This window comes from Cryptomeria japonica, chromosome 4, assembly GCF_030272615.1.
Source record: "Cryptomeria japonica chromosome 4, Sugi_1.0, whole genome shotgun sequence".
Classification (NCBI taxonomy): Eukaryota; Viridiplantae; Streptophyta; class Pinopsida; order Cupressales; family Cupressaceae; genus Cryptomeria; species Cryptomeria japonica.
This window is the reverse complement of record NC_081408.1, coordinates 121,189,029-121,205,414: the sequence shown is the minus strand read 5'-3', so window position 1 is coordinate 121,205,414 and position 16,386 is coordinate 121,189,029.

The window sequence follows — 16,386 nt, the reverse complement described above, 5'->3', positions numbered from 1 at the left end:
AGTATTTCAAAGAAGCATGGAAAAATCATGGTAATGATGAGGAAGAGGTGAGTGATGAGTCCCCACATGAAAACTCATCCCTTGAAGAGGCTCAACAACAAGAAGTGGGGGTTATAAGTGTAGAAGAGCAAGGTGTTGAGGCTGATATTTCAATTCCTTTTGCCAGCCCAACTCGAAAATCGCACTACCAATTTTTGAAAAGACCAACCAAGAAGAAGGTCTCCAACCCCCCATCTAGAAAGAAACAATCAATAGGTTTTGTAGAGAAGGATTCATCATCTTGAGTTCCTATGGTTCTTTTATCCTCTCAGCAGGTGGTGACTTCTACGATTCAGGTACACCTTCCTCCTCCCCTTGTCTCCTCTCAATCTTTTTTTTCATTGGCATCCCAATTTGCACACATGTGTACCCAAGTCCCTACTTCTCTTACATTCGCCCCTACTGGATTATCAGTTGAGCCATAGGTTGCATTCATGACCGCCCTTTTGCAGTAGGCTATATTGTTGTAGGTTGCTTCCTCGTTCCCCACCCCTAATGTCATTTTCCCTGTAACTTTCTTCTCACAGAATTCCACTACAGCCCCTATAACACATATTCTTGGTTTCAAAGAGTCCACTCCTCCCCTAAATGTCAGTTCAACCTCCACAGATCCAAATTTTTTAGGAGCATCTTTGTTTGTACTATTGTTCTCCTGACCACGCTTACATAACCCATTCAGACAAACTTTGGTGGTTCCATTTCCTCTTTTCCCTATGTTGTCACTCTCAATTCAATGTTTGTGGGTCAATATATTTCCAACCTGGATGCTTATTATTGTTAGGTCACCTACTCCAAGACCACACGTCTTAATCAAGCTAACAAGAGGAAGGAGAAGAATGGACAGAAGCGAGGCTAGATGCATGTGTAAACACATTTCAGCGGGGAGAATCAAATTGTCTTCTTTGCAACCATGTTTCCAAATTTCAACAAGCCAAAGGCCAAAATGAAATTAGATGATTACTCCCTACATGATGTTGGGATTGATCTCGTGAACACCACTGCAATGTATAAGGTAGAAATTATTGAAGAGACTTCAAAGTCTGTGTCTTCAAATTTCATCAAAAAGAGTCATTATTTGGATAAGATGCAAGAAGAGCTTAGTCACCTCAGAGAATCCTTGTACCATCAGAGGAAGGAGGAAAAAGCTATAAGTATTGAAATTAATTGTTTGCAAGGCTTGTTAGCTCAAGAAAATTCTAAAAAGGAAAAGTTGTGAGCCGCCCTGAACAACATGAGTTGTTAGTTGAAGGGGAAAGAGGTGACAAGGAATGTAGCACTAAAACAATTGCAAGAGAGAGAAAACAAGAAATACAACAACTGAAAGCAGCTTCCAGAGATGCTACCCAGATTCAAGCTCAGCTATAGGAGGAGGTTCACCTGAAGGAAGAATACAATCGATATTTGAGCGATGTGCATGTCACTATTTTGGAAGAAAGAGGGAAGTTTGAAACAACCATGCACGAAATGTAGATTATCCTAGAGAAAACTGAGAAGGAACTATAGAATGCAAAGGAATTATTGTAGCAAGAGTAAGATCACATAGTGTGGCTTTAGGAAGCTTTTCAGGATAAAGGCACCAAGATCCTCACATTGGAGCATTAGGCCACTCATGAACAAGACAAAAATAAGGATTTACAAAATGAGATAAGAGAGAAGGATGATGAAATCATCCACTTATCACAACCCCCCCCTCTAGAATTTCCTCAAGATCTCTCCCCAGTTGTGGAAGAATTATATGTTTCTCATTGGGAAAATGTTAAGCAATATTGTCCTTCGCTGTAGCCTATGCTCAGGTTCCTTAGTGAAGCACAGTCTCTTTGGGATGGAGCAAGTGTTCTCATTAACAAAGGTATTCTCTTAATTAGTCCTAAGATCCCCATAGCCTAGAGGTTGATTCAGTGGCTATATGTCACATCTGATGAGAATTTGGTAGCTAAGGGAGTTAGAAATTGCATGTAATTAATCAAGAGGGCCAATCTTTTCATCAATCATCACAAGGTACCCATGCAACCATCATCAAAACTTAATTCCTTAAGGATTTTGGTTCTAAATATCAAGCGGCATGTGGAGAAATTTGTGTACCTTGTCTTGCCTTCACCTTTTCCTGCAGATGGCTCTATTTTAGGGGTTTAGCAAGTTAGGAGCCAAATTAAGTAGTTGCAGAAAGATCATACTTTCCTACAACACCCTAGTAGTCCTATTTTAGTGGAGGAATTCGAGCAACTCTTGCATCCCCTGGCTCATCTCTATGCACTTCTAAATGTGGTCCATGAAGAACCAACAATCTTTCCATTTGATGAAGTTATCTGTTTGGACCAGAGTTGCCAGATTATGGAATCTCAAGTGTTTCCTTTTGAGGATGATTGGATCCCATCATAGTAGATCTTTGATCTTCTTTTTCCAATTCAAGCTTAAAGTCTAGTCTCTAAACTAGCAATTTTGGGTACTAATATTTCATAGGCAGAATTCCCCATTGAGTCTACAGAAATGTTAATGTTCTTTCAAAAAAATTTGCAGGGTGGCATTTTGGTTAAGTATTTTCCATCCCCTTTCTCTTTTTGGGCCACTCTTCCTTTTGTCTAGGTGTGCCACGTGGTATCATGGTGCTTATCTAATAGGATCGCCATTCTCACCTTGTGTTGAGAAAGTGTGGAGATATCACATGGTGAAAGTCTTCTCTTTGATGTGAGTGTCCTCATCCCCACCATTCTTCGTGCACTACCAGTGCCACTTGGCACCTCCGTGCTTCATTTCCTAGTCCTCCTTTTGCACTTGACTTTGAGTCTCCTCTGAGTTGTCGGGTGTCCCTTCATCAGTTCATGAGCTAGAATGTTATTGGTTTCATGGGTTTCTTATTTTGGCGTGTATGAAGGCCATCATGATGCAACTAGCATAATGATACCAAAAGGTCATTTTCTCTTTTTTATTGCATGCGTCTTTATGGATGCCACACAAGGAGATTCCTGACAGGGAGCGGTTGCAAGATTTTTTCTCATGCTTTTCTATTGGTAGTTGTTAAGCACCTAGGGGCTATTTATTGGCCTTCCTTCAGTTGTTTGGGGTTTCAGACTTTGAGAAAAGATTATTAGACTTTGGCTCTATGAATTAAGCCTTTATGTTAATTATGTTTTGTGGATGATAAACATATCAGACTATTCCTATGGCCTTTATGGTTATTTGGTTTGAAGCTTAATTGGTTATCTTTTGTGTTATTTTATAATTCAATAACTTCTATGATATGTGTTGTGAGTCATTGTGGATTAAAATATGTTATTAAAATTTTTATTTATTAGATGAATGTGTATGTCTTGTTATGTTGAATGAGCCTTGTTTGATTATCTTCTCTAACTATATTGGGCATGTATATTGTTGAATGGGCCTTAAAACTACAGATACTTGGGTTTTATGTGCTTCAAATATTCCAAAAATATTCTAGCATATTGCCTAACTAGTGTAGCTTTTGAGCATTCTTTCTCCATTTTTATCCCCCCCATTGTATGAAGAGTCGGCTTCTCAAACCCAGAGGATATTCAATGAACTTTGCACAAAGGTCCCCCATCACTAAATTTCCAATAAGGTTGCTAGTGTATATTGAAAAATTAGTAGTCAACAATGTCTATAGATGTTTTATAGAAGGTGACCCCTAATGTATACATAGATTCAAATGCCAACCCCTCAGGTAAATTGCTATAGTTAATTAACAATGTAAATACTAATTTTGATTTTTTGGAGAAGATAGCTATGCATAATTTTTTGGATAAATTCAAGGATGTTAGGAAACAAACATTCTAGAAAATGATTGAAGATGATAAACTGAGATTAAATAAGAGATTGTAGATTAAATCTGACACATTGTCAGAAGCCCGTAAATTGTATAAATCTGGCCTCATTTTGCCTAAGTTCACTGTTGATATTGATAAGCAAATAAGTGTTTGCCAGGGTAAGCTTGTTGGCATTTCTCAATCCTTTGATCCTAATGCAACTCTAACCAGAAGTATTGAAAGACAAATTATAGCCTTAAATGATCAGATCTCAAGCCTTTGAGTGGATAAGGAGAAAATTTTGAGAAAAGTAGGTGAACTCCAGAACCTGATTGCCACCTAGTTGGACACTAAATTAAGTAATAAAGTGGATTGTATGAAGGAGATGATTTGGCTTGTATCATCATATTTATGAGAGTTAGAGATTCATGGTATGGTATTCAGTGCATTTATCATGGCTTTGGATAACTTGAAGAGTGGGTGGGATACTCACCTAGGATTTTATAAGACTGTTTATGCCGATCTCTTCAAGTATTTGTAAAGTGTTTGTCATTTGTATATAAATTTTGGACAACACCCCATCTTTTAAATTGTTGTCAAACGGGGAGAGAAACAATGAAAAATATACAACATTGAAGAGTTTGGTATGGGTGATATTTTTGGTGTATGGTCGATTATATACGAGTGAGAGCTGATTGAGAATCCAATTTGGCATAGTTTCACATGTGCATTCTTGATCTAGTAGCTAACTAAGATAGTGTACATGACAAAACAAAGCAGAACCGAGAAGGTGATCCAATCAATGTTTTTACACTTAATCCAAACTCAGCCAAGCATATTAGATGCTATTTCAAAGTTCATACATTGTAATTCATCACTGTAATACTTATGTAAGTCAGTGAGACTTCCTTGAGAGTTGTATCCTTCTAGGTTATTGTAATTGAGTAATGAGCTCTAGGAAGTGTACCTAAATGCTTGTGCATTCCCATTTTGTAATATTGTTTTGCTACTGACCATAGTGGAATAATATTATGGGTTGAAATCCCACCATGGTTTTTCCCATTTGGGTTTTCACATAAAAAATACTAGTGTTATGATCTTGTGGTTGTTTGCTTCATGTTTCTGCATTTCAGTTTTAATTTTTTCTTTTGGTGGTTAAAGAGAAGTTTGAAAATCTACTAACTAGTAGATCACTGATTCACCCACCCTCTCAGTGATCCCTGATTCCAACACACATATGTTAGAACACCATGTATGACCCCTTAGGACACCATACAGACATTATGGTGTTCTAAGGAGTCATGTAGTGTCCAGAGGGGCCATATTGTGTCCTAATGGGTCATATGGTGTCGTTAAGGGTCACATGGGGTTATAAGGGGCCACACATGTGTTAGAACATTGTTTGACCCCTTAGACACCATATGGCCCATTAGGACATCATATTGTTTTAAGGGTTCATATGGTGTCCTAAGGGGTCTTATGGTGTCTTTAGGGGTCATATGGAGTCCTAAGGGACACTATATGACCCATTAGGAAACCATATGGACATCATATGGTCCTAAGAGGTCATATGGTGTCTTGAGGGGTCATATTGTGTCCTAAGGGGTCATATGGTGTCATTAGGGGTCATATAGGCTCCTAAGGGGCCACACTTGTGTTAGAACACCATATGACAGCTTAGGACACCATATGACCTATTAGGACATTGTACTGTCCTAATCAATTATATAGTATGATGTCATGAAATAAGATGTTAAAAAGGGTCATATGGTGTCATAAGGGGTCATATGGTGCCATTAGGGATCATATGGTGCCATTAGGGATCATATGGGGTCCTAAGGGGCCACACTTGTATTAGAATACCATAAAGTGTGATGTCATGTAATAAGATGTTAAAAAGGGTCATATTGTGTCTCAAGCAGTCATATGGTGTCCTAAGGGGCCATATGGTGTCGTTAGGGGTCACATGGGGTCCTAAGGGTCCACACGTGTTAGAATACCATATGACCCCTTAGGACACCATATGATCCATTATGATATCTTATGTCCTAAGGGGTCATATGGTGTTGTTAAAGGTCATATGGGGTCCTAAGGGGCCACAAATGTATTAGAGCACCATATGACCCCTTAGGACACCATATGGACATCATACGGTCCTAAAGGGTCATAGAGTGTTGTGAGGGGTCATATGGTGTTCTAAGTTGTTGTATGGTCTCGTTAGGGTCCATATGGCATTGTTAGGGGTCATATGGGATCCTAAGGGGCCACATATATGTTAGAAAACCATATGACCTCTTAGGACACCATATACCCCCTAAGGACACTATATGACCCATTAGGACATCATATTGCCGTAAGGGATCATGTTATGTACTAAGATGTTAAAAGGGATCATATGGTGTCCCGAGGGGTCATATGTTCCTAAGGGGTCATATGGTGTCGTTAGGGGTCATATGAGATCCTAACGGTCCATGCATGTGTTAGAACACTATATGACCCCGTACAAAACCGTATGACCTGTTAGGACATCAGATTGTCCTAAGGAGTTATATGGTTCCTAAGGGGTCACATGATGTCTTAAGGCATCATATGGTTTCCTATGGGGTACATGGTGTCCTAAGGGGCCATCTAGTGTTGCTAGGGGTCATATGGGATCCTAATGGGCCACATATGTGTTAGAACACCATATGACCGCTTAGGACACCATGTCAACATCATATGGTCCTAAGGTGTCATATTCTTTTGTGAGTGTTCATATGGTGTCCTAAGGGGTCATATAGGGTCCTAAGGCACCATACAATTGTTAGATGTTCATATGACCCCTTGGGGCAAAATATGACCAAATAGGACATCATATTGTCCTAAGGGGTCATATGGTGTAATAAGGGGTCATGTTGTGTACTAGGATGTTAAAAGAGATGATATGGTGTCCTGAGGGGTCATATGGTATCCCAGGGGACCACACATGTGTTAGAACACCATATGACCCTTTAGGACATAATATTATCTTGAGCGGTCATATGGTTTCCTAAGGGGTGATATGGTGTTGTTAGGGGTCATATGGGGTCCTAAGGGCCCACACATGTTTTACAACACCATATGAACCCTAAGGATATCGTGTGAACGTCATGTGGTCCTAAGGTTTCATATGGTGTTGTGAGAAGACATATGGTGTTCTAATGGGTCATATGGTATTATTAGGGATCATATGGGGTCCTAAGGGGTCACACATGTGTTAGAAGACCATATGACCCTTTAGGAAACTATATGACTCATTAGGACACCATATGACCCATTAAGAGATCATATTGTCCTAAGGGGTCATATGGTGTCATATGGGGTCATGTCATGTACTAGGATGTTAAAAGGGATCATATGGTGTCCTAATGGGTCATATGGTGTCCTAAGGTATCATATGGTGTCATTAGGGGTCACATGAGGTTCTAAGTGACCACATGTGTGTTAGAACACCATATGACCCCTTAAGACACCATATGACCCACTAAGACATCATATTGTCCTCAAGGTTCATATTGTGTCCTAAGGGGTCATGTGCTATCCTATGGGGTAAATATGGTGTTGTTAGGGATCATATAGGATCCTAATGGGCCACGCATGTGTTATGACACCATATGATACCTTAGGACACCATATGACAACTTAGGACACCATATGGACATCACATCTCCCAAAGGAGTCAAATAGTTTTGTGAGGGGTCATATGGTGTTCTAAGGGGTCATATGGTGTCATTAGGGGTCATATGGGGTCCTAAAGGGCCACACATGTGTTATAATATAATACAACCCCTTAAGACACCATATGACTAATTAGGACACCATATGACCAATTAGGATATCATATTGTCCTAAGGGGTCATATGGTGTCAGAAGGGGTCATGTTGTGTACTGGGATGTTAAAATGGGTCATACGGTGTTGTAAGGGGTCATATGGTATCTTAACGAGTCATTGTTGGATATTGTTGAAAAGTTTGCTAGAATAATGTTTTGTCATTGATGTCAACATATTTATTTGTGTGTTCTAGTGTTGTAGTCATATTAAATGAGTTGGTTTGGTCAATGTGTTGCAGATGAGTTGTTGGGCTTTAATGGCTTTTGAGTTAAGTATCTCTAGTTGATTCAACATAAGTTTTTGTGGTTCGCATGATGATTTGATCAAGTTGTGTGATCCAGTATTGAGGTTGGTTTTTCAATGGTTCTTTTTATTCGTTGATCTAATTTTTGCCCTGCATTACTCCAGAATTGCAATATCTTGGTTTAGTTTTGGTACAATGTTTGGGACACTTAGGTGTGTCTTCAATTCTAATGGTTCATGATTTGGAGGTCCTCGAGTGAATTATTTAGGTTATCTGTCACTTTGGTATGTGTTCTTGAGGTTTGATATAATGGTGAGGGTGATTCTTGCAAGTGGTGATGTTGTCATTGTTGCTCTAGTAATTCACGTAGCTTTGTGGATGTTACTAGATCATGTTTTATCCATGTTGTGGTCTATATTTATTGTTGTGTGCATTGTTGATCATTTTCTTCATCCTGTGGTGTTCTTCATGTTATGTGACATTCATGTTGATTATAGCATGCTGTAGATCTTCAAGGCATAATTATTCAACATGTTTTGTGTTTGTTGTGTTGATTTGGGTCCAGACTATGTCTTAGTTGACATTGTTTTGTTCTGCACATATTGATGTAGTGTGTATGGTTATTGTTTTGTAATTTGTGTTGAGGGTTAAGCCAACCTTGAAATATAGGTTGATGATTTGTATAAATATATGTAATATTACTTTGAGAGATGTATCTATGTGGTATCTACAAGTGTATCTTTTTAGGATAAGTGGTGAACAACTGAGAGGGGGGGAATAAGTTGTTAACAGATTACAACAATTAATCCACTATACAACCTTAAACCGGAGCACATAAAAATTAAATACTAGAATAGCAAAAACAAATACTAGTAAATAATGTAACTCAATAATAAAATAGATAGTCAACACATTGTAACCATACCACATAATACTGTGATTTGTACATGGAAAACCCTATAAAGGGAAAAACCATGGTAGGAAGCCTACCCATAGTCAGATGATACTTTTGCAGAAAGTATGTGATACAATGAGGGGCCTGAACATGTAGGAAGGCACATTGCCTAGAGTGCACTGCTCATTACAAAAGAGTCTCACTGACTACAAAGAGGTTAAAACCACCTCAAGATTTTTGGACAACAATCTAGTAGAGTGAACTGCCAGAGATAACATCTACCATGCCTGATTATGGTCCCGATTAAGCTCAACATTGAAGGCCTTTGACATCTTCTTTAAACCCAATTTGATTCTCAATGATCGATCTAATCCTCTTCTTGAATGATATTACAATATTCACACATTACATTACATACCATGCCCATGATCTATAATGAGATCTTACATCAATTTATACCTACCCTAAGACCTAAATTAATTAGGTCAGCCACCTAAAAGATATTACAATAAGATCATTACATATATCCATATTACAATGATATGCCATGTCGGCTTTAGACTAAAACAACATTAACCAATCCATAAATCATCATGGTAACATGTAGAGAACACATTAACATGATACTGATCCATAACCTAGATAGGTACCAGACCTATTATGGGTCCACCACGCCAAAGTGGTGTCTCCAACTAGTTGAAGCACAATCAAAGAATATCTTCAACATCTTGAAAGCTGCACCAACACCACTTATACATCCTATCAAATATTCTCAATAAAAGTTCTATCGGTAGAACCTTAAACCTATACTGATATGGGTTTAATAGAGTGTATAATAGCATCCAATTACCAAGTCAATACCATTTGACCAAGAAATTCTTCAGAAGCATGTACCACAAGTAACCAAACACATTCCATTGATCTAAAAATGCTAGAAGTGTCCAATAGATAGTCTCTTCTACCAGTAACACTAAATCTTCTACCGGTAACCAAAACCTGTCTATCAGTAGCCAACCATAACAACTAGTGTTTTCATCAATGAAAAAACATCAATGCAACACATAATCAATTCCTCGAAAATGCCAACAATCTCCCTCTTTGGCATTGATGGCAACACTAGATGTGAAAATCATCTAAGTACCAAGAAATGTCAAACAAGTCTCCTCAAATGGAAGACAACTAACAAAATCCCCCTTTGAATAATATCTGCGTATAGCTCTTTAAGTTTTCTTTGTCACATCAATATCTCTCCCCCTTTGACATCAATGCTAGAGATATGACATAGCTATCAAAAGTTTGTGAATCTTAAAGCTGACTACAACCCTTGAGTAGTAGCACCACTTCATCAGTATTGGAATGAATAGTATCTCTAATAATGCATCCCAGACTGATGCCAAATTGCATCAATCAAGTTTCTGTTGGAGGGGCAGAAACCCCTAATCTATCTCTCAAATACTCAAATGATTCTTTAGATAATGATTTAGTGAATATGTCTGCAATATGCTCTTTAGTATTCAGATAAACCAATTTGACTTCCTTTTCTTCTGCCTTTTCCTTTAGAAAGTTATACTTTATTGATATTTGCTTAGTCTTAGAGTGAAATACTAGATTTTTAGACATGTTAATAGTTGCAGAGTTATCACAGTAGATAACTATCGGTTCACTACATTTTAACCTGATATACTTCAACATTTACTTCATCCATAGGACTTGAGTGCAATTAGTTGTTGCTACAACATATTCAACTTCTGCAGTAGATAGAGAAATGCATGAGTATTTTTGTTGATCCATGAAACCAATTTCTTTCCAAGAAATAAATCTCCACCAGAAGTGCTCTTCCTGTCATCAGTATCTCCTTCCCAATCTGAATCTATATATGCACACTAAGTGAAGTTATCATCTATAGAATATCATAAGCCATATTCAGTTATGCCTTGTAGATACCGAAATATCCTCTTTACTGCATATTCATGATTTTCTTTAGGATTACTTTGATATCTTGAAACATTACTTATAGCATTCATAATATCTAGTGAGATATAAAAAGCGATGAATCATAGATTTATACCTTGTTGGATTTACTGGTGCAAATGTATCTTTGATAGATAATTTCTCACTTGTCACCATAGGGATACTTACTCATTTGGAATTATCCATACCAAACTTCTTCAACAATTTTCTTAGATACTTTGTTTGACAGATAAAGATGCCTTTATCAGTTTGAGTAATCTTCAAACCTAAGAAATATTTCATTTCACCAATCATGGATATCTCAAATTCATTCTTCATGTTGTTAGCAAATTCCATGCACAATTTATCTTCTCCTCAAAAAATGATATCATCAAAAAATACTTCAATAATCAAAATATCATAATTAGTAATTTTGTAATATGAATTACTATAAGAACTACCTTTATTGAAACCAAGCTTCAAAAGATATTTATCCAACTTTGCATACCAAGCTCTGGGAGCTTGTTTCAATCCATATAATGCTTTCTTTAACCTACAAACCACATCCTTATCATTTGTCAGTGAAAAACCATCAGGCTTCTCAATGTATACCTCTTCTTCAAGTTCACCATTTAGAAAAGCACATTTAACATCCATTTGGTAAACCTTATAGTTCTTATATGTTGCATAGGAAATATATAGTCTAATAGCTTCAATTCTAGCTACAGGTGCAAAAGTCTCACCATAATCAATTACTTCCTTTTGAGAGTATCCATTAAAAACTAGTCTAGCCTTGTTTCTTATAACTTGACCATCCTCATTCAATTTATTTCTGAAAACCCATTTAGTTCCAATAAAATTCTTATTTTTAGGCCGGGGAACTAAAGTCCAAGTTTCATTCTTCTCTATCTGGTCTAATTCATCTTCCATAGCCTTTAACCAATGTTTATCTTTACAAGCTTCAATAAAAGATGCTAGTTCAACTTGAGAAATACAACATACCTCTTCATTTTCTAGTCTTATTCTAGTCATAACTCCCTTGTTCCTATCTCCAATGATTTGATCTTCAGAGTGGTTTAATCTTACATACCTTGGAGTTTTCTGAACTTTAGGTTCATTGATCTACTCATCAATCATAGTTGAGTTTTCTTACTGTGCCGATGTAACAATTTCAGTGTCCTATACTAGTTGAGGTATTGCTAGTTTAGTTATGATCATTTCCACTGTTGGTTCCCTATCATATGATATAGATTGATTTCTATATTGCTCATCCACTTTCACATTTGCACTTTCCATAATTTTCTACAATCTTTTGTTATAACATCTATATGCTTTGCTTTGATTAGAATAACCAAGAAATATTCCTTCATCACATCTAGGATAAAAATTTCCGATTGAATCATTCCTTTTGATATAACATTTACTTCCAAATTTTTTGAAATATTTAAGAGTAGGTGTATGTCCAAACCATAATTCATAAGGAGTCTTACCGATTTCACCTTTGATGTGAACTTCGTTGAATGTGTAGGCTGTTGTACTCACTTCTCTCTAGTAGATATGAGGAAATTGGGCTTCCATCATCATGGTTCTATTCTTTCTTTCCACCACTCAATTTAGTTGAGGAGTCCTAAGTGTAGATAATTGTCTCCTAATTGCATTTGTCTCATAATAATTGTTAAACTCATGTGAAGTGAACTCGCTGCCTTGATCTGATCTTAGACATTTGTTTTTCAGTCCAGTTTCAGTTTCTACTTTTGCTTTAAAGATCTTGAATTTCTCAAAACCTTCAAACTTCTTCGTAAGAAAAGTCACCCACATCATTCTAGAATAATCATCAGTTATCAGTAAGAAGTACCTATCACCTTGAATGCTTCTAACTCTTGTTGGACCACATAAGTCAATATGAATAAAATCAATAACATCATTAGATTTATCTTGTATGCTCTTAAAGTAGTTCTGACTTTCTTTTGCAATTGACATTTCTTACATACCAGATTATGAGGCTTCATAATCTTAGGTATATCTCTAAATGCCTTTGTTGAACTAATCTTGACAATGCAATCAAAATTAACATGACACAACCTTTTATGCCATAACCAACTCTCATCAATATGAGCAATCAAACATGTCTTTGAATTAAGTCTTTGAATTATGGTACCAAGGAGGTGAAATATGTTACCTCTAGCCCGAGTACCGATAGTAATCTCCAAACCAGTCTTGTTAATGATTTTGCATTTTCTGTCCTTGAATTGAAGTTGAAATCCCTTTTCCACTAATTGACTAACACTCAAAATATTATTCTTTAAACCTTCTACATAATAGACATTGTCAGTATTATGCTTACAATCCAGAGAAATAGTGCCTCTACCTCTGATTATTCATGCTTTGTCATCTCCAAATCTTACTTGACCACCATTGTATTGATGCAGGGACATAAATTTTCTTTTATCTCTAGTCATATGATGTGAGCATCCACTATCAATTACCCATTCATCCTTATCTTCAATTTTTGTTGCCAGGGGCTTTTCTTCATTTATGATAGCTAGTTTTGGTTCATCTTCTTTTAGGTCATAGAGAACCCATTCCTTTCCAATGTTGGATCCACTAGAAGACTCTTATGTTGATTCACCCTCAAAATCATCAGTTACTCCTTCCTCATCCACTATGAAACATTGTTTGTTTCTCTTGAATCTATATCTATTCTGATTAGGCTTAAAAGATTTCTTAACCCTTTCCTTAAATCTTACATTCCTTTCAAGACATCTAGATACAAAATGACCAATCTATGACATGCCAAAACATTTACAAGGTGTGTTTCCTTCATACTTACTTCCTGCCAGTCCTTTAGGTATTCTTCTAGTAAATAAGGCTTCAAGTTGCTTAAATTTTTCATCTTCTTTCCTCATGTCTTCCAATTCCTTTGCATATAGGGCTTTCTAGTCATTCTTTCTGGTAGATGATGATGATGATGATGCATTAAAAGAAGGTTCAAATTTTGCAGCTCCAGAAGGTCCAAATTCTTGAAGCTCAAAAGTAGATAACTTCCCAATCAGAATGTCTCTGTTAACTGAGGTGTTTTCCATTGTTCTCAACTCATTAATTGCAATTGCCTTCATCTTGTAAGCCAGTGGAAGGGATCTCAAGACTTGGGAAACTATTTCATCTTCACTTAGAGATCCTTCACAGCATTGAATTCCCATGACAATCTCATTTACACTATCCATAAATGTAACAATTCTTTCATTGTCATCCATCTTCAAGTTTTCATATCTTACCTAGTAGCCATCAATTTTAGCAATTTTGACAGTAGGGTCACCTTCATTTAGAGTTTTCAATTTATCCCACATAACCTTTACAGATGATTTATCAGTCAGTCCCATGACCTGCTGATCAGTAAGTGCACACAGGAGGGCTTCCTAGCTCTGTAGTCATTCTCAATATTTTTGTTCAAGCGTGAAGGAGAAGGATTGCCAGATGTCATATCATAAGGTGTGTAACCTTTCTTAGTGATCTCCCAAATATCTTTTCCAAGACATCTAATTTGAGTCTCCATTCAAATTTTCCATATCCCATAATTCATTCCATCAAGCTTAGGGATTTGTCTTCTGAAGATAGTTGTCGGTAGATTAGTTGACATAGGATCTATCTCAAGGAGTTAAGCTTCTACAAAGGAGGACCAAAGCTCTAATACCAATTGTTAGAATAACCGGTGAACAACTAAGAGGGGGGGCAAATTAGTTGTTAACAGATTACAACAATTAATCCACTATCCAACCTTAAATTGGAGCAAATAAACATTAAATACCAAAATAGAACAAACTGATACCGGTAGAAATAGATATCGGTAAACAATGCAAATCAATATAAAAATAGATAATCAACATAATGCAACCATACCCCATAACACCATGATTTGTACGTGGAAAACCTAGTAAAAGGAAAAACCACGGTGGGAAGCCTACCCACAGTCAGATGATACTTCTGCAGAAAGTATGTGATACAATGAGGGGTGTGCACATGCAGGAAGGCACACTGCTCATTACAAAAGAGTCTCACTGACTACAGAGAGGTTAAAACCACCTCAAGATATTTGGACAACAATCTAGTAGAGTGAAATTCCATAGATAGCATCTACCATGCCTGATTACAAACTTGATTAAGCTCAACACGAGAGGCTTTTGACCTCTTCCTTAAACCCAATTCAAACCTCAATCATCAATCTAATCCTCTACGTGAATGATATTACAATATTTGCACATTACATTCCATAACATGCCAATGATATACAATGAGATATTACATATTTTTATACCAACCCTAAGACCTAAATCAATTATGTCAGCCACCTAAAAGATATTAAAATAAGATCATTATGTGAGAGTTGAGAAATACAATGCCAGAGGAGCCTAAAGATCTCTACAAGATGAATAACCTCTTACAAGGAGAAGCAAGGAAGCAAATAATAGAAAAAACAATACACATAAAATATGCTCAAAAAGATGAGAGCTCAATATTCACAAAATGTGTAATGTAATAATTAAAAAATACAAAGGGAAATAATCCAACCTATAATAGGTCAAGAAACCCTAAAAAACAAAACCTAGGCTTGCACATAATAATTAATAAAAGTATTAATTATTATACACCTAAAGATAGCTTAAGTGTAAAAGAGATAAAGGGAACTTAAATAATTAAACAAATATTGTTTAATTAATCAAGTAAATACCTGGATACTCTAATACCCTCCCTTAAGCTAGACTTAGAGAGAAGCTAAAACCTAGAACAAATACTGAAAGAAGGAAAGACGGGTCTCGAAAACAAGGTCTGATCAGGTACCCAAATACAACCAAATCTCTATGAACTGGAGAAATAGAGAAAACCATGTGGGAAAAAAACTCTACTCCAAACACAAATGGAAAAGGCAAGAAGAAGGATTCAAAAATCCTCCAAACAAGAATGTTCTAGAAAGATAGGAACAAGAGAAGATCAGAAGAATCACTGAAGCGAGAAGAACCTGCATACACTGTTGAAGAATAACTGCTGATCTGAAGAACCTCCACTGAAATAGAACATGACGAGATAGAGAAGACTGTAATCTATATGAGTGCACTTAAATGACACTACTCAAATCAAAAGGAAAACAACTGAGCTCGAAGATACAGATGTCATGAGAAACCAAAGCCTGAAGAGTTGATCAATTGAACCATGAAAGCATTAGAACCAATAGGACAAACCTCCCCATAATGCTGAAAAGGGAGAGGGATAGGTACACTAAAAAGAATGACCAACAATAACTGCACAACGAAGAACTAGGAACATCAAAGGCAAGGAGACAATACATAGTATCATTGAAGGAACACTGACTTGACACATAACTTGAGGCAAATTTCATGGAAGGAACACTCACTTGACAAAGGTGGACGGAAAACAAGGCAAACATCAACCCCCTCATGGCACTTTATAAGTAGTGCATGTATAATAAGGCACAAGATGTGCAAGATCCCAAGTAAACAATGCATGATGGCACTTTATCTCGATGCGTTTGCATAAATGAAATGCTACAATGATAAGAAGATTAGAAACAAAAAGAAGAGACAAAACCAAGACATCCTACTTAGAGAAGAGATCCCAGGACCTGAAACAACCA